Source organism: Parasteatoda tepidariorum, chromosome 12 (genome assembly GCF_982258835.1).
Source record: "Parasteatoda tepidariorum strain Cologne lab strain chromosome 12, Ptep-v5.0, whole genome shotgun sequence".
NCBI classification, from domain to species: domain Eukaryota; kingdom Metazoa; phylum Arthropoda; class Arachnida; order Araneae; family Theridiidae; genus Parasteatoda; species Parasteatoda tepidariorum.
Window position 1 is genome coordinate 36,601,222 of NC_141766.1, and position 23,290 is coordinate 36,624,511.

General features: G+C 29.2%; 1 protein-coding gene across 2 annotated transcripts in view; it reads left to right on the forward strand.

The window, feature by feature from the left end:
- Positions 1-23,290, forward strand: part of LOC107455118 (complexin) — a 281,189-nt gene that overhangs the window by 50,583 nt on the left and 207,316 nt on the right. Inside the window, exon 1 of one of the 2 annotated variants that reach the window (XM_043041065.3) lies at positions 17,367-17,493. The exons of the other annotated variant lie outside the window; for it this stretch is intronic. The gene's annotated coding sequence lies outside the window, so the exon portion shown is untranslated. Of the gene's footprint in view, positions 1-17,366; positions 17,494-23,290 lie in introns of those variants that run through there. 2 annotated transcript variants of the gene reach the window in all.

Genomic DNA, 23,290 nt, shown 5'->3' on the forward strand with positions numbered 1-23,290 from the left:
TTTCTTTATAGTTTTCTTTATAGTTAAGAAAATAATGAAATTGTCTTTTATACAACCAAGATCCTATTTTTCATTTGTTTACAAAAATAAATTTTCTGATCTAGCTTACTGAAGCTTTTAAAGATGAATTAAACTTTCTAATATCGCAATTGTGAGAGACTGGTGCAGTCATGAATTCCAAAGTTTTAGTTTTCAGTTCAGTTAAAATGCGAATGAACTGTTTTCTATGAATATTCTTAAAAACAGTGAGAGCCAAATTGCTTCGGTAAAAATTATCGATCTTCATTGTGTTTCAATAGAGCTACAAACACGATAAATTTTACCATACTCTGAAAGTTTTAACCTTACTTTTTTCTCAGTGCAGGAATTAATTCTATTCTATATGCAATAAAAACTTTTTTTTTAAAAAAATTTAAATTATTAGTTTTTCCCCTCTTTAACTTCTACCCTTTTTTTATTATTTCATATAATAGTAGAATACTAATTTTATTATTATATTTAATAATTTGATTTGTAATTCATACGTGGCAAAATACAAAATTTGGGTGAAATCAGTCGAATAGTTCCTCAGAAATTTAATTAAAAAATAATCATATATTTATAATTTGGCTTCTCGAGTGCTATTTAACCGATTTCATTCTAAATTTGTATTTAATCAAACAATAAAATAGGGTAAAATATTATGTATCATACAATTCAAAATTTTTACTCCATTATTAAATGAAATGTAAGCAAATGATAATTAACTATTAAAAATTATTTTTCGCATGGAATTACCTTTGGATAAACAAAGTGTACAACAATTTTTCAATTGCCTTGAAAAGTTTTCGAGATAAATTGAAATAAGCAGAAAATAAAATAAATATTAAGGCGTACTAACTTTGACTGCTCTCTTGGCCAAACTATTGAGACCATTTTTTACAGATTGCTATTACTGCCAATATTTTGAGGGTCAAGAATCAAAATTCATCGAAACAAAGGCATGTTTATTTAAAGAAAGTGCGTTCTTGTGTCTAACTTTGTAACTTAAAATGCACTAATTAATTAGCATATTTGAGATAAGGCCCTCAAAACAGAAAAATTGAGTCCTAGTAAGTGAAAATCCAGTCATTATATCAAAATTTATTCAGGGTGTACCATTTTTGTTTTGTTTTGCTTACTATACTTCGTAAATGCTTGTGAAATACAACTTATTAGCGTGTCATGAATTAAATATTTTTTAGAATAACTCAATAAAATGAAAGATAAACTAAACGTTATTTAAATGCATTTTAGACTGCAAGGAGAAAAAGATTTGGTAAAACTACCTCACTGTATGGTAATGACATTTCTTGTGAAAAAAATAATAATTCTGAAATATTACGGTATTAAAACCATTCATTTGGAATTTTTCCATTCATATGATAACGTTTTATTGGATCTTGTGAAATGTATAATTTACTATCATTTATTAGGTTTTAAAACTTTTATTTTTTATTAACGCACATCTAGTAAAGAATACAAAACTGAAAGTAAATTTAACCAAATAAATGGTTTTTATGCCATTCTCTAAGGCATTATGATAAAATTACAAAATTTTACATTAAGATTTATCAAATTTTTATCACATATTATAAAACCTTATTCTACTGTTAATTTTACCAAAATTACTACCAAAGCGGTTCGGTAAAAAATTACCAAGCTTTTTGGAGTTTCCATAGAATCAGACAATCGGTAAATTTTACCATATTTTGGTATTTTTAACCATGTTTTTTCTCAGTGTGGGCAAAAACAGTTTCAATAATTTCTATTCTGACAATCTATTATGGGATATAAAATAGACAGTGCTGATTAGAATCTACTCTATTTTATTCCCTATACTAGCCGTATAAATTCCGTATAATAAAACTAAATTATTCGAGCCCGTATCTTTCACTGCTTTGATAATCATCCAGTTATCGTTTATCTAGCTTTCTCTGAAAAACCTCTCAGATTTATGTCTTGAAATTGCTGCGGGATTTCAGCGCATATAAAGATGAACACATAATTGTAGGCAATAACCTCTTTCAGAGTTTTTAACAGTAAAATTAAACACATTTTAAATAACTATTTACACGGATGCATAATACATGATAAAATAGTGTTTGCATAAAATATTTGTGTTAACTTAAGTATATCTTTCGAACACAATAAAAATTTTAATTCTAAGATTATAGTAACGTAACCGGCAGCAGTCTGTACATTCAATTAACCGTAAAAATTACTGTAAAGAACTTTTTTACCATTACGATTGCGAAATCGTTTACAACTAGTATGGCTATAAATCCTTGAATACAAAACTATGTTTTTTTTAACCATTTACTAACAGCATGTTTTCAAAACCATAAAAAATAAATTTAACTGGACATTGGAGCTAAGATTTTGGTTAGGTAATATGCATTGGAGTTATATTTTGGTTGAGTGGTGTTTTATCATGTGAACCGTGGAATATGGTTTAATTTGTTTATCAGGTTGTTTCATCTACAGCAAGAAATGCAAAATACTAGATTTTTTTGCGTTAAGCAGCTTTACGGTGCTGCCATCTTTGCGTTGGTGAGAGTATTCTATTCAAAAAGTGCAGGGTCACAAATTGGGGACTGCAGGACACTGAATGGAGGGGATATTCTGGTGTCAACGCTGGGATTCGAACCCCGATTCTGTCGGTCATGAAATTGACAGATTAAACCTCTCGGCTAAAGCACGTAACCAACCGCAAGGAGCTAAGTGACATCATTAGGTGGACATGGTTGGTGCAAGGAAATTCTGGTCGTTTAATCGTATTAGGTGAAAGCAGATAATAAACGGCTTTCTGCACTATAAATAATTTGAATACCACCTTGTTTATGGTTATTTAACTGTTTTGCTTGAATACGGTAAAATAACAATTGAATAAGCTGTTTAACCATTTTTTCTAATAAATTTCTAACAGTATAGAACGTAATTCTTTTCAACAAATGAATAAATTTGCAAACAATATGCACAGGTGTATTTTAATGCCTATTATTTATCGTGAGCTTTAAAATTTTACATTGCTTACAATCACCTCTTGTTACAGTTTAATCATTGTTTATTTGCAATACTGCTGAAACAAAGTTTAATTAATTGAAATTTCCTGTCTTTTATGCAATTTTAATCTTTTCAAAGTAGTTCGCATATAAAGTAAATAAAGAAATAGTTGAATAAATTAGGAAATGCATTTATGCTGTAGAAATAATGCGCGACTAAGTCTTTCGAAAAGCGAAGAGGTCCATAAATTTCAATGAAGCTAAGTACTCTTTTGTATCTTCTTTCCTTTTTTTACAAAGTTAAAGTAGACTTTCTGCTGAACTATCAAAACAAATATATTCAGCTCAATTTACTTAAAAAGTTACACTGCACTTTTTAAGTTTTTACAACAGTTCAACTTAAAAGAGAACGGTTTAAGTTTCTCTCCATAAACAAATAACGATTTTTAGTCTATTATCTTTTTAAAACTTTAATCCAAAGCCAATTGCATTTATTTTGTTATTATTATTTTTTATTTATTTTCCGGAGATAAGCTCTTTCAACTTTAAAACTATGAAGAAATATTTCAAAAAATAAATTATGAAATATTCACTCATTAACCTAATTTAAAATCATTGATATTTTGGAATTTTTTTTATTTTAATTCGATGGAAACTTTAGCTAAAAGCTTTTAAATATGGAAAACTTGAAGATCTGAAAGTGTTTGAAACATAGCTTATACGTATTGCCAAATTAAATGTTTGTGCTAAAATAAAAACGCTTTAAATATAATCACTTAACCCATAAATTCTATCCCGTTTAGAAGATTAGGTTAGTAAACCAACTGGGAACTCGCCATCTTTAAATTTTGTGCCATGCTGTTCTATCTGAAAAAGCTCTTCAACAATAACGATAATATCAATGCCTTGAACAACAATATGGTGTGAATTTGCTACACCAGAAAAAGGTGGTAACCCTAGTCAAACATGCCTCACGTCTTCTTGAATTATAGTATAGTGTAAAAAGTTTGAGAAGTAAAATAATAGGGTTCCACTAAGCACCATATCAAGGTTACAGAAAATTTGAACTGTATTATGTTTCAAAATACACTGTTAAAAATTCCGAACCATGTAGCACCAAAAATTGGTATTCATTTGCTGACTACATAAAATGGATCTCAATTTTACTATATTTTAGTATTTACACCAGCTCCAAATGTCAGAAGAAGGTTGCACAAAAAGTAGGTATTTTGAAGACACCTATTTTCTTTCTTCTTTTTTTTTCTTTTATGAAAACAGAGTAAAGCTGCAGTATTATTAGGTACTTTTAAAGAGCCCAAATGCTGGTCAAGGTCGCTATTTACCGTAAGTAGTTTGTTTTATGACACACGTATAACCATTTTATACCACCAAAGAAGTTTAAAAAGGCAACATGAAAGAAATGAACTTCAATTAATGCAAATAAAGTACACTCTATAACAAAAAATTGACGCACCAAGAAGCAATCATCCGATTGATTTGAAATTTCGTATACATGAATGTTTTGTCTCGATCAGGCTGGAATGATGCCGACTGGGGACGTATAGTCTTTAGCGACGAATCCCGCTTCCAACTGTGTCCTGACGATCATCGAAGACGTGTTTGGAGACGCAGAGGGGGATCCTGCCTTCACTATTGCACGCCACACCGGCCCTCAACAAGGCATTATGGTCTGGGGTGCCATTGCCTTTGACAGCCGGACCCCTTTGGTCGTCATTAGAGGTACACTTACTGCACAGCGGTACGTCTACGACATCCCAAGATCTGTTTTGCTACCGTTCCTTTTGCAGAGCCCTGGGCTGGTTTTTCAGCAGGACAATGCCAGACCACATACGGTACGTGTTGCTATGAACTGTCTGCAAGCTTGTCGAACTGTTCCTTGGCCTGCCAGATCACCAGATCTCTCTCCCATTGAGCATATCTGGGATATGATGGGAAGGCGATTGCATCTGGCACAGAATGTTGATGACCTCGTTCGACAATTGGATCGAATATGGCAGGAAATACCGCAAGAGACCATCCGGGAGCTTTATCGGTCCATGCCACGCCGTGTGGCAGTTTGTATCCAGGCTAGAGGCGAGTCAACGCCTTATTGAACTTGTTACTGTAACTCTGCAATAAATTATTTAATAGTTCTGAAATTTTAATCATTTACTATTCTGTACATTGTCTTCCTATTCACCAATTTTCGTTTCAATCGGACAACTCCTTCTTGGTGCGTCGATTTTTTTGTTATAGAGTGTATTTACTTACCTAAATAAGTTGATACATGGCTACATGAAATGGAGCTCAATTTTACTATATTCTGTTATTTTTACTAGCTCCAAATGTCAGTAGAGGTTTGCACAAAAAGTAGGTATTTTGAAGACACCTATTTTCTTTCTTTCTTTTTTTTCTTTTATGAAAGCAGAGGAAAACTGCACTATTATTGTGTATTTTTAAAGAGCCCAAATGCTGGCCAATGTTGCTATTTACCGTAAGTAGTTTATTTTATGACATACCTCTAACCATTTTATACCACCAAAGAAGTTTAAAAAGGCAACATGAAAGAAATGAACTTCAATTACTGCAAATAAAACATTTACTTACCTATATAAGTTGATACATGGCTACATGAAATGGAGCTCAGTTTTACTATATTTTGGTATTTTCACTAGCTCCAAATGTCAATAGAAAGTTGCACAAAAAGTAGGTATTTTGAAGACACCTATTTTCTTTCTTTTTTTTTTCTTTTATGAAAGCAGAGGAAGGCTGCTCTATTAATAGATATTTTTAAAGAGCCCAAATGCTGGGCAAGGTTGCTATTTACCGTAACAAAACTATTTACCGTAAGTAGGTTATTTTATTACATATCTCTAACCATTTTGTACCTCCAAATAAGTTTAAAAAGACAACACGCAAGAAATGAACTTCAATTAATGCAAATAAAACATTTACCTACCTAAATAAGTTAATACTTCAAATAACATGCATTGGTCGTCCCGATACACCGAGACCGAGTTGTAAAGAAAGCATGGCGCCGTAAACAAATAGCGTTCAATTTACAGTAACCGTCGAAGTTATTTGACTTTTACCAAATTTTGGTGCAATCAGTTAGTAACCATGTAAGATCATACCTAAAAATAACATAACATAAATAGAACGATAACATAAATAGTGTAACTTAAATAAACTAATCTTTTATTTAACCAAACTTTGGGACAATGAGAAACTTTGCAAAAATACTGTTTAAAGATTTATTAAGTTCTTTTTTTACAGAGTACTCCAAATTTTCTTACTCTGAAGAGCTAATTTAACAATAAAAATTATACTCACATAAATAAGCTGTTAAGATGGTGATTGCTGTAGTATTTGTATAAATTATTTTAACTTTTGTAAAAACGCTTGTTTATCCAATCATGAAAACTTTGAAAACAGAAAAATAAGAGGATATTTTATTTGTCATTCATAATAGGTTTATACTGCACTGTTTTGTACTGATTTAACTGCTAAAAACAAAAGAAAGGAAAAATTCGATGAGGCACTTATGTTAAAAAATGGAGAAAGAAAAAATTGAATTTGTATCTAAAATATCATAAAGATAATTTCTAAAAGATATTAAAACATCTAAATTTTATGCAGTTTTGAAGAAGAGTTTAGCAGCTCAGCTGCCAACTCCTTATTTTTGAATTTTGTGCCGTGCTGCACTGTTTGAAAAATGTGTTCAATAATGAACGATAACATTAATAAATAGAACAAAAATATGATGTGAATTTGTCACACCATTATAATGACGAAATTAGGACTGGTTGGAGTTGTATGGTATAATTGACGAATTGAAGATTGTGATGAAAACAGGATGATGAAAATGACAATTGAAGATGAAAACTGGATCATAAATACAATAAAACTTTTATTTAATCTTTATAGAGCTTAAGATACAAACTATATTTTATTAAGATTTTCTAAGTTAAATATTAAATTTCGCATAATAATATCAAAGAGAACAGGCCATGGGAGATAAATCCCCCAAAACCAGCCTAATCGAAAGATAAATTAAAAAGTAATTGAATTGTTCCCAACCGACAGTTAAAAACATGGGAAGAGATCCATGGTTGGTAATTTATCGTCGATAAGCCAGCATCCCATAATTGATATTAAGTTGGAAAATAATTTGGTGAAAGTGAATCGCCAACAAGACTGTGAGAATTAGTATAACCATGTGACTGAAACATTTTTGCGGTAAGAAATAAAGAGTTCAATAATTTGGTGAAATTTGGGAAAATAATTTGGCGAAAGTGAATCGCCAACAAGACTATGAGAATAACCAAGTAACTGAAACATTTTTGTGGTAAGAAATAAAGAGTTAAAAAGTTATAAATAGATTTTTGTTTTCGATTTTAGTGAATTAATGAGTCTACATTAGTATTGAAATAAAAAGTTAGTCGTTACATTGATCGATAAGAAAAGAATGAAACATTTTATATTCACTCTTTATAAAATATAATAAAAATTTAATAATTGAATTAATTTAATTAAATTCGATTAAGAATGACTAAAAAATAAGTTTAAGAAATTAAAAAAAATATAAAGATTGGGAAATATGTAATGCCGATAGTGGCATCACAACGATAATAAAACCATGAACCCAGTTGAACCATGTTTCTTTTTTGTTGAACTATAGTGTAGTTAAGTTTGGGAAGTAAGCCAATAGGGTTCAACTAAGAATCATATCAAGGTAACAGCGAATTTGTAATACTTTTAATAATGCTACAAAATTTCATACAGTTAAGAGTTAATTAAACTATAAAAATATATCCATATCAATAAGCAAACTTCATGTAAATACCAAATATATATTCATATAAATAACAGTTGACGTATATTTATTTCAATTATTTTAACTTTCATAGAAACTTTGGTTGAATCATTTATGAATGCCTTAAAAACGAAACAATAAAATGCTATTTTATTTGCGATATGTAATAAATAGGTTCAAAGGTAACTGCAAAAAAGAAAGATAAGAAAAAATAACTAAACATTTAAAAACGAAGAACAAAAAAATGGAAGCAGCATCTAAGATATTGAAAAAATAATTCCTTTAAGACATTAAAATGTCTAATTTGAATTTAAAAAAAAAACATTTTTTTTCAATATGCAATAAAAAAAAACTTTTTAACTACCAGCCAATTTTTTTAAACGAAAAATAAGTTGGGGATCAATTGCAAATAAAAAAAATTTTTGTCAAAGCGGTTTTTTATTATTTGAATTTATTGTATTTCTGAGATAATGTCAAATGAAAGAAACATAAGAACGAAATATATCCTAAGTAATAATAGCAGTAAACGAAAAATTATGAAAAAGAACTTGAGTTTTTCTTCGAAAGCCCCGAGACTTACAAATATTAAATTATTTGCTCAGAATAAATGAAACATTCTTTGATCTAGACAAATAAGTATTGTATTGAAAAGCTTAGCAAAAGCATTGTCATTAGCGAACTTTTTACGAAACTCGTTTGTTGTTTACCTTAATTAAAATTTTGCAGATATGTTGATATTTTCTTCCAGGATTTTTTTCATAATATGCTTCATTATCTTGCATATTTCTTTCAATAACACTAAATAGTAAATTGTTTCTGTGATATTTTTTAATATCTGCACTGAATGTAAAAATTCATATTAGCATTTTTGGATGTAGAAACGCATTTTAGCATTTCTGGATGTGGCGATGTATATTAGCATTTATTGATGTGAAAATGCATATTATCATTTATGGAGATAGAAAGGAATACTAGCGCATACCTGCCAACTCTTCCGGATTTTCCGGAAGATTTTATTTTCATATTTAAAGTGGTAGTAAATATATACTATTTTTTCCTTTATAAACTTAATTTTTAAATGATTTTGATCACCACTATTCTTACAAAAATTAAGCACATATATTAATATGCGTTACTGTCATGGTTGTCACCTTAAGTTTTTTCAAATGCAACGTATTTGTTAGCTTAAAATTAAAGTTTTAATTCCATTTTAATACCACTGGGAAAAATGATAATGGAAGGGATTAAAAGTTGGCAAGTATGCTAGCATTTGCGAAATGCTTATAATGATTTTCTGGCGTACACATAAATTTCAGCACACATAAATTTCTGTAACCTGATATTTCTAATAAAAAGTTTATAAGTTTTTTTAAACTGATGCAAATAGTTATATAAAGTAAACGTACTAATACAAATAAAATAAATGCTTATTAGCATGCAGTAATATGCATTTATATAAAGTAGTAAAAGTGCATATTAGCATTTATGGAGATAAAATTGAATACTAGCATTTACGAAATGCTTATAAGCATTTTCTGAAATATTTCCCTATTATCACCAGTTCACATAAACTGCTATCTCTTAGATCACCATAGTGCCACAACACACAAAAATGTGTCACCTGATCTGCCTAATAAAAGGTTTATAATATTTTTTTTAAACTGATACAAATAGTTATATAAAGTAAAAAATAGAAATAAATAAAGTTTTGATGAAAGTTACAGAATACATTAAAAAAATAAAATTAGTAAAAAAATAAATAAATGTGTTGTTTAAAATTTGCCTGCCGATGTAATATGTTACGTCTTTGGACACTATTTTCCAGTTTTTCTCAGCTTTATAATAATATCAATTAATGAAGTTCTCGATTGGGATTTTATTGCAAATATTGGATTTTAAAATATCTATATTGTAAATTTTACTGCACCCTTAATTTAGAATTAAATGCCTGTATCTAGCGTTATATTTCCCGTCTATAAACAGGAATTAAAACACTAATAACTTCCAAATAGTAGCTGCATATTTTTTATTATTTTTTTTAATATATCCGTCGTTGAACAGCCGACCCTATTTTGGGTTCACGACTACTAATGTTCAACTCTGTAGGCTTGTAATTTTGAACCAATCCAGAAGACAAGGAAACTTCTGGATCAGTACCCCCAGAGGATTTAATTTGTTATGGGAACATGGAGGATTTCTCGACTCAACTGATTTAACGTGCATCAATCACCACTTACTGCACGGTGAATCTTCGGCCTGCGGGGATCGAGCCCACGAACTCTTGGACATGGGTTCCGGCCCAGCTACATATTCTGTTCAATTCATGAATCCTTTTGAAGAAGCCATTTTGTTGAAAACTATAAAGAAAATTGTTATCTGGTTAACGTGTGTTAAATGAGGCTCTCTAACTATTAATGTCCGTGTCTTAGTACTTGACATATGCACTGTTAGACTCAGCATAATCCAGTGCAAAAAATTTTAGTGTTTACAGTGTAAAACAGATTTTGTTACAATTTTAAATAAGAGTTAAAATTATGTAACTGCTTTATTGAGTTTAATTTTGTGGGCATGACATATGCACTGTTAGACTCAGTATAATAACAGAGTAAAAAAGTTTAGTGTATTTGAATGACAAAAATGGTATCAATTCCCTTACAAAAAGTGTTGCTTCTATAAGTATTTTACTGCACCAAGAACAGTTTCTAAACCTTTTGAGAGCATACATATCTTTATTATAGAATTTAAAACATACATGCTTTTTATAACAGTTAAGCTGAATAGTTTTTTAAATTAATTCGACGAGAAAATTGAAATTACTTGGCACATAATCGACCACAATCAATGCTCGTGATCCATCAGTAAAGAGGATTGAAACTTAATTGATGTTAAATACGGGCTATGATCAGATTGTCAACTCAATCGGACAGGAAGATTGAAATTTCCTGGCAAATGATCAACTATGAGTTTGGAACTTGATCTCTTGTAGATATTGGGCTTGATAACTAAGCCTAGTTGGGCTTAGCTATCAAGAATCATAGCTTAAATAATGCTGAAAATCATAGCTTAAATAATGCTGATAATTAAGTAAAGTCACTTATTTGATTAGTTGGAGTCTTCTGTCATTAATTATATCAAAAATCGCAATTTGCCTTTATTTTCCAAATTTTACGGAGCATTCAAAAACGACATCACATTGTCCGGCTTGTTACCAAATGTCTTAGCTTAAAATAAGCATAATCAATTACTGCTGTTAAGATTTTACTACACCCTTTAAAGTATGTATAAACGCTCAATTTTGTGTTAACTTGAAATAAGGTAATCATTCACAAAATTTTAAGTGTTTTTCAACACCAAATTTGGATAGATATTACACAACAGTTTTAATGGTGTAGACTGTAAAAACTGATTTTAGCACCAAAAATGGTGACAATTATACTTTAAACCAAAGATGTGTAGTACCAAAGACTTTTCCTGGCTTTGTGAAACACCATAAAAATTAATTTGCACTACTTGTTGTAAAGTAACTGCTACCATATTTTGCTATTCAGTATCACTAATATTCATAATTATAGAAAAATACACATAAGCATCAGTAAAGTGATATTTTTACAAAACAATTTAAAGTAAGAATCATTAATGTAGGATGCATATACAATGTAAAATATTTTGCTGTATAGCCACCATTGTTGGCGCTTAGGTAAACTAAATACATTTTTAAGAACAGAACTGTAGTTATCGTGCAAAAAAAAATTTAAATTGACAAAATTAATATCTGTTTAAACGAATTAGTGCGAATATTTTTCTAAAAATCTGCTTGTTCTTCAAACAAATGTTTTTTCAATGAAACTATTTAATTGATTCTAAAGCACATAAAAATATGTGTTGTCAGTAAACAAACAAACGGAAACATTTTTACTGTGCATATTGCAAAAACTTTCAGTGTGTAGTTGCCACAATTTTTGGTGATGAGGTATACTAAAATTTTTTACAGTGCATATAGTCTCATATTTTATTTACTTTTTCACTGTTATAGTTTTATTTTTATTACATTTATTATTATTATTTTTTTACATACTGAAAACACATCTTTTCATGCGCATTAGAATCAATTTATGACTTCATTGCAAAAACATTTTGTTTAGAAATCGTGAACAATTTTTTTAATATATTTGCACTAATTCTTTCAAACAATTGTTTTCATTTTTTGCCAATTTTTTGTAATTTTGCAAGATAACTTCAGTTCTATACTTAAAAATTTATTTAGTTTAATCTCAACACCAACAATGTTGGCAACTATACATCAAATTTTTCGACAGTGTCTATAATAATAATTTATTTATATAATCATTAGTTCAGGATGAAAATTCTCACTAATTCTTGAAATAATATTAGTTTGTAAATAAAAAATACACGTAGTACAAAAAGCACATTAAAAAGAATTCAAACTAGGCTAAAGCACTAATTCTTTCAAACAATTGTTTTTTTTTTTTTTCTTTTTGCCAATTTCAAATAATTTTGCATGATAATTTCAGTGCTATACTTAAAAATGTATTTAGTTTACCTCAGCACCAAAAATGGTAGCAACTGTACAACAAATTTTCTCTATAGTGTATATAATAATTTATTTATATAATAATTAGTTTAGGAGGAAAATTCCCACTAATTCTTGAAATAATATTAGTTTTTAAATGAAAGCTGCACGCAGTACAAAAAGCATATTAAAAATAGTTGAAACTAGACTGAAGCACTAATTCTTTCAAACAGTTGTTTTCCTTTTTTGTCAATTTTGTATAATTCTGCATTTCAGTTCTTGACATAAAAATGTATTTAGTTTACCTCAACACCAAAAATGGTGGCAACTATACATAGTACAACTATACATAGTACATTCGTAGGACAAAAAGAAAATTAAAACTAGGCTGAAGAGATCAGAGGTGGATTAATATTATACACAATAAAATTATTTAATACAGTTTGCAGAGACTTTAAAATAAAATTTAAATATCCTATAAGACAACTAAAAACATACATATATTTAGTAAGAGTGAACTTTTGCTTTCGTAGCAGCATGAAAAACATCGATCATTTCATGTCAATTCGCAATGAATTGTAAACATTCTACAGACGATATCCAAAGTGCACAAACATTGGTGTTTCGGGAAGCGAAATTATTTAACGTATGGTATGAATGCGCGAGACTTGGTGTAAATATTTCCCATCATAATTGCTTTAGTTTCAAATACTCCCTTTCAATTATACATGAAAATTTGAATTTTCAGTTAGTAGCCAGGGTCTGGTAGACTCTAATAATTTAGTAGCCACTTTTTCCTCAAATCTAATGAATAAGTCATCAATATCGATAGGTCTTGTTATTTAATAGTAACTTTTTGCTTGTATTAAATTATACTTTTAAAAAAAATTAATATTAGAAATAATCTGAGTTTACAAAAATATAATTGAATAAAAACATCATAAATATGAGACAAAATTTAGTTAAACATGCTGACTTGACTTGCAAGAAAATTTGATGAGCAATAAAACAATTTCTAAAAATAAATATGGGGAAAATGGACCAGTTGTTTGTTTAATTTAAGTCGCCAGTTTTATTTGGCCACTCGCCACGGGTCTAATGCCGAGTGGTTACAATTTAAAATAGACCTAAAAATTACCACTCGACATTAGCCTATTTGACTACATTAGCCTTCTCGACATTAGCCTTAAAGTTTTATTTGGTGTAAACTTGAAAAAATGTAATAATGTAAATGCAATAATATTTTAAATTATAATAGTGTAATAAACGCTATGGCAATACATTGAGATCTAAACATGTATTCTATTTTCTTGTGATCCTATTTATTTTTACAATTTTAAAAATTTTGATTAAGCCTTAATAACGTAGAATAACTAAAAATAGGTCTTACTATTTTATTGTTCGTTATACTCCCATCAAAATGCATAATCGTTATAAAAAAAAGAGATATATAGTTTGGTTATTGATCTGAATAACATTGAATATTTATAGAATAGATTTTTTTAAGTACATCTTCGAAGGAATTATCCGATGTGCTATATTAAGCTAGTAAATGGATCACGCGAAACTTACATTTTCTTTCTCGTCTCTTTACAGGATTTTAATATTTAGAGTACTGCAGAGTAAAGAACTTAATTGTTTAGAGATCTGCAGAGAAGAGACAAATTTAAAAAGATTAATGCAAACATAAAAACTGAAAATTTAATTATTCTTCTGGCTTTTATATTGCATTTTGATAAAAATCAGACATAGCATTTTAGAGAAACTCTTAATTTCTAAACATACGCATACACCTTATGTAACGGTTAAAAATGATCTTGAACAAATTAAATTTTATATTAATTTATATTTATATTTAAAACTAATAAATGAATTTATATTTAAATCACACATTTCACACACAAAATTACACATTAGTGAATAGTTACAAAATTACACACGAAATTAATAGAAAAAAGGAAAAATCTATCCAAAAAAATAAATCAAATGACACAAATGTAACCCTATCTAAAATATGTACCATTACGTTCAAATATATAATCATAAAATTAGAATATAATATAACATTCAAATATATAAATATAGTTATAGCCTTCAAATATATCTTTATAACATTCATATATGCATTTATATCCAAACAAATAATTATAAAACATCTGTGCACATAAAATACCTGTATGCTTTTGATTTATTAAGTAATGATAAATTTTTCCTAGATAAAAGATAGTTTTATGAATTACATTCTTTGATTTATTCAGAAAATCTAGAGAACTCTTTCTCTTCAGCTGTTTCTAGTGATGATCAAATAATGAATGCGTATCCTGCCACATAAAAGATGATTAATGGTTCTTGTTAACATAAAGAGAATACATATTTCATCTATTTTAGTTAACGTTATACTAGCATGTAAGTGACTTTTCTGACACAGATAGTAAAGAACTTCATCTGAGGCAGGTTATACGTATATCACAGTTTGACATATATAATATAAATATATATTATAGCCTCAGTTATTATTTCGAAAAAATATGATCAAGTTAATAATAAAAGAAATAATAAGAAGAAGAATTTCTGTTTCGATATGATCTTTAATGCATGGTTACTTACCTGTATGTATGAGCTATTCATTAACTAAATTTTATTATTCAGGATACAAAAGTTTTAGGATTAAAAGTGTAATTGATTCTTTCTGATTTTTGGCAAGGCTGGACCCAGTTACAAATCTATTTATGACTTTTAACTCGATTCAGGAAGAGTTTTATTTTAATACTTCTTGAAGTATTTGAAAATTGGAGTTTATACTTGGATTTTCAACTATGCTTATACTTTGATTTATATTATGATTTTCATAGTGAATAACAATATTATGGGGCCGGGATAGCCTGGTTGGTAGGGCGCTGGACTCACGTTCTTGTGAGCTGGAGTTCACATCCAGCAGGCCGTAGACTCCTCGTGTGACTGATGCACGATAAATTTGTCGTATCACAAAGTCTTCCATGTTCCTATAACAAATTATACATCTTGGGTTACTGAATTGAAGATTGATTATTCTCTGGTCCAGGCTATAATTATGGTTAAAATTTTGAATAGGTCCACTCTTTAAACGGGTGTGAAGTATGGGTGTGGCAGAAGTTAAATTCTAGGCCATAGAAGGCTCCACTGTAAAACAGAAGCAATCGCACCACTTGCCACAATGGTATACGACAACAACAGCAATATTATAACTTCTATTTGAATCTTTCAGTGCTTAATTGTACTGAAACCTGAAAATGTTCTGTAGATTAGCATAACTATTACACAAAGAAAAGAATTCTGGCAAAACTACCCTTCTTGTATGGCATTTCTGGAAGAAAAAAAAACTACATAATTCTGTTAATAATTCCAAAATATACGGTATTTAAACCAATCATTCGGAAACTTTTTCGTTCGTATTAAGAATTCACATTATTCTGTTTCGATATGATCCTTGATGTATCGCTACTTACTAAAATAAGCCATTTGTTAATTAATTTTTATTATTTAACCCTTTCTAAAGCCGTGGTAAGTATACTTACCACCTATTTTTAAAGTCTATGGTGAACTTTTTTACCATTTTTAATTTAGGTTTCCATTTGTTAATAACTTCAGCTTTCTTGAAGTGCACTTGAATAAAACTGGCAATTATTTGTTAGTTTAAGAAAACGTATAAAAATTATAAAATGCATAATTCCTTTTGAAGATTGTAGCATTTATAAAATTTATTCTATAAATAAAGAAAAATGAAAGTCAATATGTTCCTAATAGGTCGTGTTAAATATGTTTACCACCAAAAAAATGGCATTTTTATAAACTAAATAAAAAAAAATTCCTTTTGTCAATTACTATTCTAATAACAATTTCAATTGCAAAAGTACTTTAATTTTCCTTTACTAGAAATAAATGGCCCATTAAATGGTTAAGATAAAAAGCTTTTAGGATTTAAATGGTTATTATGTCTACCTGATCTTTTAGAAGGCTAAACACAAGTTTTACTAATCAAATTACAGAATCTATTTTAGGTGTCCCAAACTCGAAACATAAGAAGTCTTATTTTGATATTTATTGATATATATTGATATTTATTGATATATTTGAAAATTGCAGCTTTAGCTTTGATTCTCAGAATATGTATTAGAATGCTATATGTGAACACATATAACTTCTATTTGAATACTTTAATGCTTAATTGCACTGAAACCTGAAAATAGTCTACAGATTTGCATAACTATTAGACGGATAAAAGAATTCTGGTAAAATTACCGTACTTGTATGTATGTAATGGCATTCCTGATAAAATAAAACCATAATTCTGGCCATAAAACAAAAATATACCTTATTTAAGTCATTCATTTCGTAATTCTTTCGTTCATGTGGTAAAGGATTGCTGGAAATTCTGTTCTCAAAATTAAAGTTCCTATTAACAGACAGTTAATAAAAATATATTAATTTAACCTAATAAATGGTTTTTATGCCACACTCTAAAGTATCATGATAAAAGTACCACATTTAGTACCAAACAGAATGGCAATAAAACTATATTTTATTGTTAGTTATACCAAAAGCCGTTATCAAAGCTTTTCGATAAAAATCACCGTAAAGCCTTCCCATAGAGTCGGAAACTCGGGAAGTTTTACCTTATTCCGGTAATTTTAACCTGCTTTTTTTCTCGGTGTTACATTTTTTTAAAATTAGAGTAACTTTTTTCACATAAAAAAGAGCCTCTCTAATTAAAAAAAAAGAGAACACTATTCTAAACTGATGGAACCACTACGTTTCGGTCCCGTCCGCTGTCCCGGACCCTAGGACAGGTGAGTTCCCTCTGTAAGTATCTTGACAGATACTCACAGAATACCATCTTATTTTTTGGCTACAATTGCAAGAAGGAAAGGCGTAACTGATTTCCTTAGATTCATAAGTTTCCATATTATCCCGAAATTCCATAACACTTCCCAATTAAGTGATATTTTATAACTTTCTCCTCACAGATATCGGAGAGACGCTCCAACGTCCGGAAAGTTCAGGTAACCGGAACGTTCAGACGTTCGGGAAATTCAGATAACCCCTTTACGCATTTGGATTCGACAACTGTTTTAAGTTACTGACAAGTAAGTACTTTTGAAAGTGTTCATTTTATAAGAAAATGTTTTTAAAAATCTAAAACAGAAAGTCGAAAACTCACTTTTAATGAGAAAAAAAATAAATGCACACCTGCATATTTATTCAACTTAAAATAGGCATTCTTCAATTGCTCATAAGATCGCACTATTATTGACGCTCCAACGTCCGGAAAGTTCAGGTAACCGGAACGTTCAGACATTCGTAAAGTTCAGATAACCCTTTTACTCATTTGGATTCGAGAACTGTTTTAAGTTACTGACAAGTAAGTACAAGAAAGTGTTCATTTTATAAGAAAATATTTTTAAAAATCTAAACCAGAAAGTCGAAAATGCATTTTTTATGAGAAAAAAATAAATGCACACATGCATATTTATTCAACTTAAAATAGGCATTCTACAATTGCTTATAAGATCGCACTATTATTGACGCTCCAACGTCCGGAAAGTTCAGGTAACCGGAACATTCGGAAAGTTCAGATAACCCCTTTACGTATTTGGATTCGAGAACTGTTTTCAAATACTGACAAGTAAGTACTTTTGAAAGTGTTCATTTTATAAGAAAATGTATTTAAAAATCTAAAACAGAAAGTCGAAAATGCATTTTTTATGAGAAAAAAAATGCACACATGCATATTTATTCAACTTAAAATAGGCATTCTTCAATTGCTCGCAAGATCGCACTAATATTTGTAATAAATAAAACTAATTATGGTAGAAAGCACAGTTTAATTAACTATTTAAATATAAAATGCTGAACATGCACTTAATGAACTTTCAAATGTTTCAGAATTTATAGAATTCATCTTGATCTATAAATGCAGAGATATCATTTTAAAATTATAACATTTAAATCTTCAAAACATTATTGACATGATTAAATAGCTGCACTATAAATATAAAGATTTCATTACTTCAGAAGAAAAAAATTCTGATAAACGTACAGCACTGTATGGTAATGAAATTTCTAATAATAAAAATAATAAAAACATAACTTCGTTTAATAAAACGAAAATATATGGTATTTCAACCATTTATTTGGTATATTTTCCGTTTATATGGTAACAATTTACCAGAAATTCTGGTTTTCTAAATTATAGTTCTCCTTACCTAACATTTAGTGAAAAGTACAAAACAGAAATTTAAATTTAACAGAATAAATGGTTTTTATACCATGCTCTAAAGTATCATGATGAAATTGCTAAATTTTGCCACAGATACCAAATTTTATCACATATTATAAAACCATACATTATTTTTGATTTTACCAAAATCATTAACTAAGCACTTCGATAAAAAATTCCTTTATTTTTTTTTGTTTCCTTAAAGTCAGAAACAAGGCAAATTTTACCATATTCTGGAAGTTTTGAAGTTGTTTAGAATATTTAATGATTGAGTTATGGTACAATTTTCCGTGTTTCTAAGGGATGCAAATTTCTCATTTTACTACATTTAAACGGCTTTAAATTTCAAAAATTGTTGATAATATTTATAAAGTGTTACTTTCTCAATTTAAATGTAGCTTATTGGCAAAGTGCAATGCATTTCTAACCAAACGCATATTTAGTATAAATTCAGTTTAGAGACTTTCAATCAAGAAATAAGCAGTGCGAATATAATTCTCTTTCAAAAATTCTTCTCGAATTGATGCCAATTTAGCTGATGAAAGAGGACAATTTACCTTATACTTTAATTTTCCCATCAAACTCAATAACTTAAATGCATCCGCTATATGTATTAACTTCCATCATTGTTTATATAATATTTAAATGTATTAAGAATCGGAAAGAAGTTTTATAGAGCGGTATTCTAATTTATTCATCCATGAAATAATGCATCATTAAAATTAGTTAAACTTTAATTACCGAAATGGAAACCAATTTAAATTTTCATTCAAATTTCCCATAGCATTTATTCAAAATGAATTTCTAGGTTCAATACATATTACGCTTTCGGAATCTCAGTAAAAGTTTCAATTTTAAATTAAGTAGGTAACTTCCGGAGTTTAAAGTTAAATTCAGTTTGTTATTTGCTTAAAGCAAGGTAGTAGTTGAAATGATTTATGTACAAGGTCAGTTTAAATAATCGCCTAAATTAAATTTTATAGGGTATAAAAAAAATTCTTTATAAATAAGAAAAAAAACAAAACGGAACATCTCAAAAAATTTTGATCAAATGATCAAATTGTTGCATTGCAAAAAAATGCAGAATCGAATTACAATAAAAAGTATTGGGAGCTTGGGTCCATAAAATCTATTTTACCTAAAATTCATTTTTACCATGAAGTTCATTTTTACCATATAATTTTATACCATGATTTTTACCAAAATATTTATCTAATTACACTGATTCAGTGATTTGACAGTGAATATTACTGAATTTTATTTCGCTTCGTCATAAAAAGGAACTTTTACGAAATGAGCATACCTTTTTTTCGATGAATTTGAATTTTTGACCCTTACGCTATGGGGGAAGCCGGAATTAGGAAAATACAGTTCAAAACTGATTAGACAGGAAAGAGGTTTAAAATTCGGGTCTCTTAATGCTAATATTACTTCCTGCGCTATAACTATGAAAATATTGAAGTGCATAAATATATTTGGATAAAATTATGTAACTCATCCATCTATCCAAATATTTTTTTGAGTACAAAATAACTTTATAATTATTTATTTTTTATTACTTATTTGAATAACGGTAAAATTTTTTTGAGCAAAATGATAAACAAGTTTTTTCATTATTAGCTGTGTAATTTTAAATGAAAAATCGAAAATTTTAGCGGAATCGGTCAAACAGTTCTTGAGGAAAAAAAATTTAAAATTCGAATTTTTTTAACTCGCAAAAAGTAAGATTAAATTTAAGTGGCGTAAATTTTCAACTACTCTACTATAATATATATATATATATATATATATATATATATATATATATATATATATATATATATATATATATATATATATATATATATATATATATATATATATATATATATATATATATATATATATATATATATATATATATATATATATATATATATATATATATATATATATATATATATATATATTATAATAAAACTAATATATATAATAAACATTTTTCAGATTGCAGCTAACCCACCTTAATTTAAGGGTAAAAACTCAAGTATTTCTAAAGAAATACACTGCTGGACAATTGCTAAGGACGGATCACAAAGTGCAATGTAGCATAACATTAAGCGAGACATGTGGCCTAGTAGGATAAAATATAGTTGCCACATTGTTCAGACATTAGAATAAAGAATATTCATTGTTCTGGAAAGTACAAAAGCTATGAAACATCTGAAAGAAAAAAAATGTTCATTTGATGCTGCGTACGGAAAAATGGAAAAATGCATCGAAATGTCAGCAGGCAACTTGAAGAACGGTGTCAGTACGGGATATGTCCTCCATGTAGTGTGATGCAACATTCTACACGTCGTATCATACTTTGCACAACATTATCCAGCAGCTGTTGAGGCAATTTATCCCATTCCTCTGTCAGTGCACGGATGAGGGTGTTCTTGTTTGTCGGAAGATAGTTTCGACCAGCAAGTTGCCTCCCCAAAGCATCCCAAACATTTTCAATTGGGTTTAGATCTGGAGAACGTGATGGCCATACGAGGCGTTGAATACCCTCGCTGTGTAAACAATCCTGAACAGCGAGTGTTCGATGACATGTTGCGTTGTCGTCCATAAAAATAAATTTATCACCGACAGTACCACGGAAAAGACGAACATGAGGAAGTAGAACTTCATCAATGTATCGTTGGCCCGTCATAGTCCCATTCTCAACCACATGTAGGCGCGTGCGGCCATTGATAATGATGCCGGCCCACACCATGACACTGCATGTCGGATATCGGTCCCTTTCCTGGATATTTTCTGGACGATAACCAGTACCACTCTCGCTCCAGATCAGTTGGCGTCTACAATCCGATGACATACTGAATCTACTCTCATCTGAGAATAGTACGCATGCCCAGTCCTGTTCAGTCCAATTGTGATGCTCACGACACCATTGCAAACGGGCAGTACGGTGCTGTCTGGTCAATGGGGCACACACAACAGGTCTGCGGGCGTATAGTCCTCCTCCCCTCAAACGTCTGGCAACTGTTTTTCGGGAGATCTGCTTTCTTGTGGCAGCAAGAAACTGACTTGCCACCTGCTGAGCTGTGGTGCGCCTTTTCCTTTTTGCTGATAGGGCGATGTATCTGTCTTCTGCAGGTGTCGTACTTCTAACATGACCTCCCCCGTGCCGCCTACTACACATTCCAGTAGTTTTGAATGATTTCCACAGCCGTGAAACAACGCTATGAGCGATGTCGAACTCCCGGGCAACATCTGTTATTTTTCGCCCTTCTTCGATCTTTCCTATAATTCGGCTACGCTTAAAATCATCTAAGTGATATCGGGAAGACATGCCGAAAATTACAAGTTCATCAAGTAAATCTTTCCTGCAAAACTTTGACTTGAAACAACAACTCTCCACACGCGTCAAAACCTTTAAAGCTCTTATCAGCGCTATCACGTGATGAACAGACGTGGAAAAAAAATTTGCATACGCATACCTCTTGTTACTATATCCCGCACTTATTCTAATTTTCCACATTTTGCTTCCTTTAATTTTATGGTTGCTATGGATGATAGTGTTATCCGTCCTTAGCAATTGTCCAGCAGTGTATATTCTTATTCAGAGAAATTTATTTTATGTCCTTTTGTAACAAAAAATGTCTTCACTAATTAGAATAAAGGTAAACCTTAAACAATAAGAATACATTTTAGTAAAGATTATGGATATGCATTAGATAAAAACGTGTTAAGGTTATTTGTTTTTTATTTTTCACGTTGCTCCGAATTTAGTAACTAGGAACAGTTAATTAAATTTGAGGATACAATTTAAAGTTTCAATATCTAGACGTTCGTCAAACTAAATACCTAAACTAAGTGTAATTTGAACCTCAATATTCTAATTGTTTCGAGCAAATCTATTAGCGTTATATAATTAAATTTCTAACTCAAAATTGCATGCACATAATATAATTTCACAATAATATGCCCGGGATATGGGTATACACGAAATAATATAATTATGATTTGGTCGAAAAATAATTCAGCGATTCCTTATTATTGCTTATAATTAGTTAGTTGATTATGATTAATATTTGCTGAGACTTTCATTTTAAGGAAATTATCTTCAATTAATTCAAAACGTGGAAAAATTCTATTTTGAGAATGCTTGTGTGTAGCAAATCCTTATGATCTATGATCAGCGCAAGAATATTGAGTTTCATTAATATAAAATGTTTTGTTCTTAACTCAATTATTTCTTTTATGCTTGTTAAATCTTTTCATGAATTTATCGCTTATTTCATAATTAGATAATGATATGAATACTCCAAATTTTATTTAGTAAAGGGTTTAACTATATCGTTATGAGTAAAAATAAATAAAATTTAATACGTAAAGTTATTAAACTGCAAAAATATAAGACTATTTGAAATGAAAATAACTAAATGATGTTAAAGGCTGCAATGATGTAAGTCTGGAAGAGGCTATCTTCAATCCATATATATATATATATATATATATATATATATATATATATATATATATATATATATATATATATATATATATATATATATATATATATATATATATATATATATATATATATATATATATATATATATATATATATATATATATATATATATATATATATATATATATATATATACATATATATATATACATATATA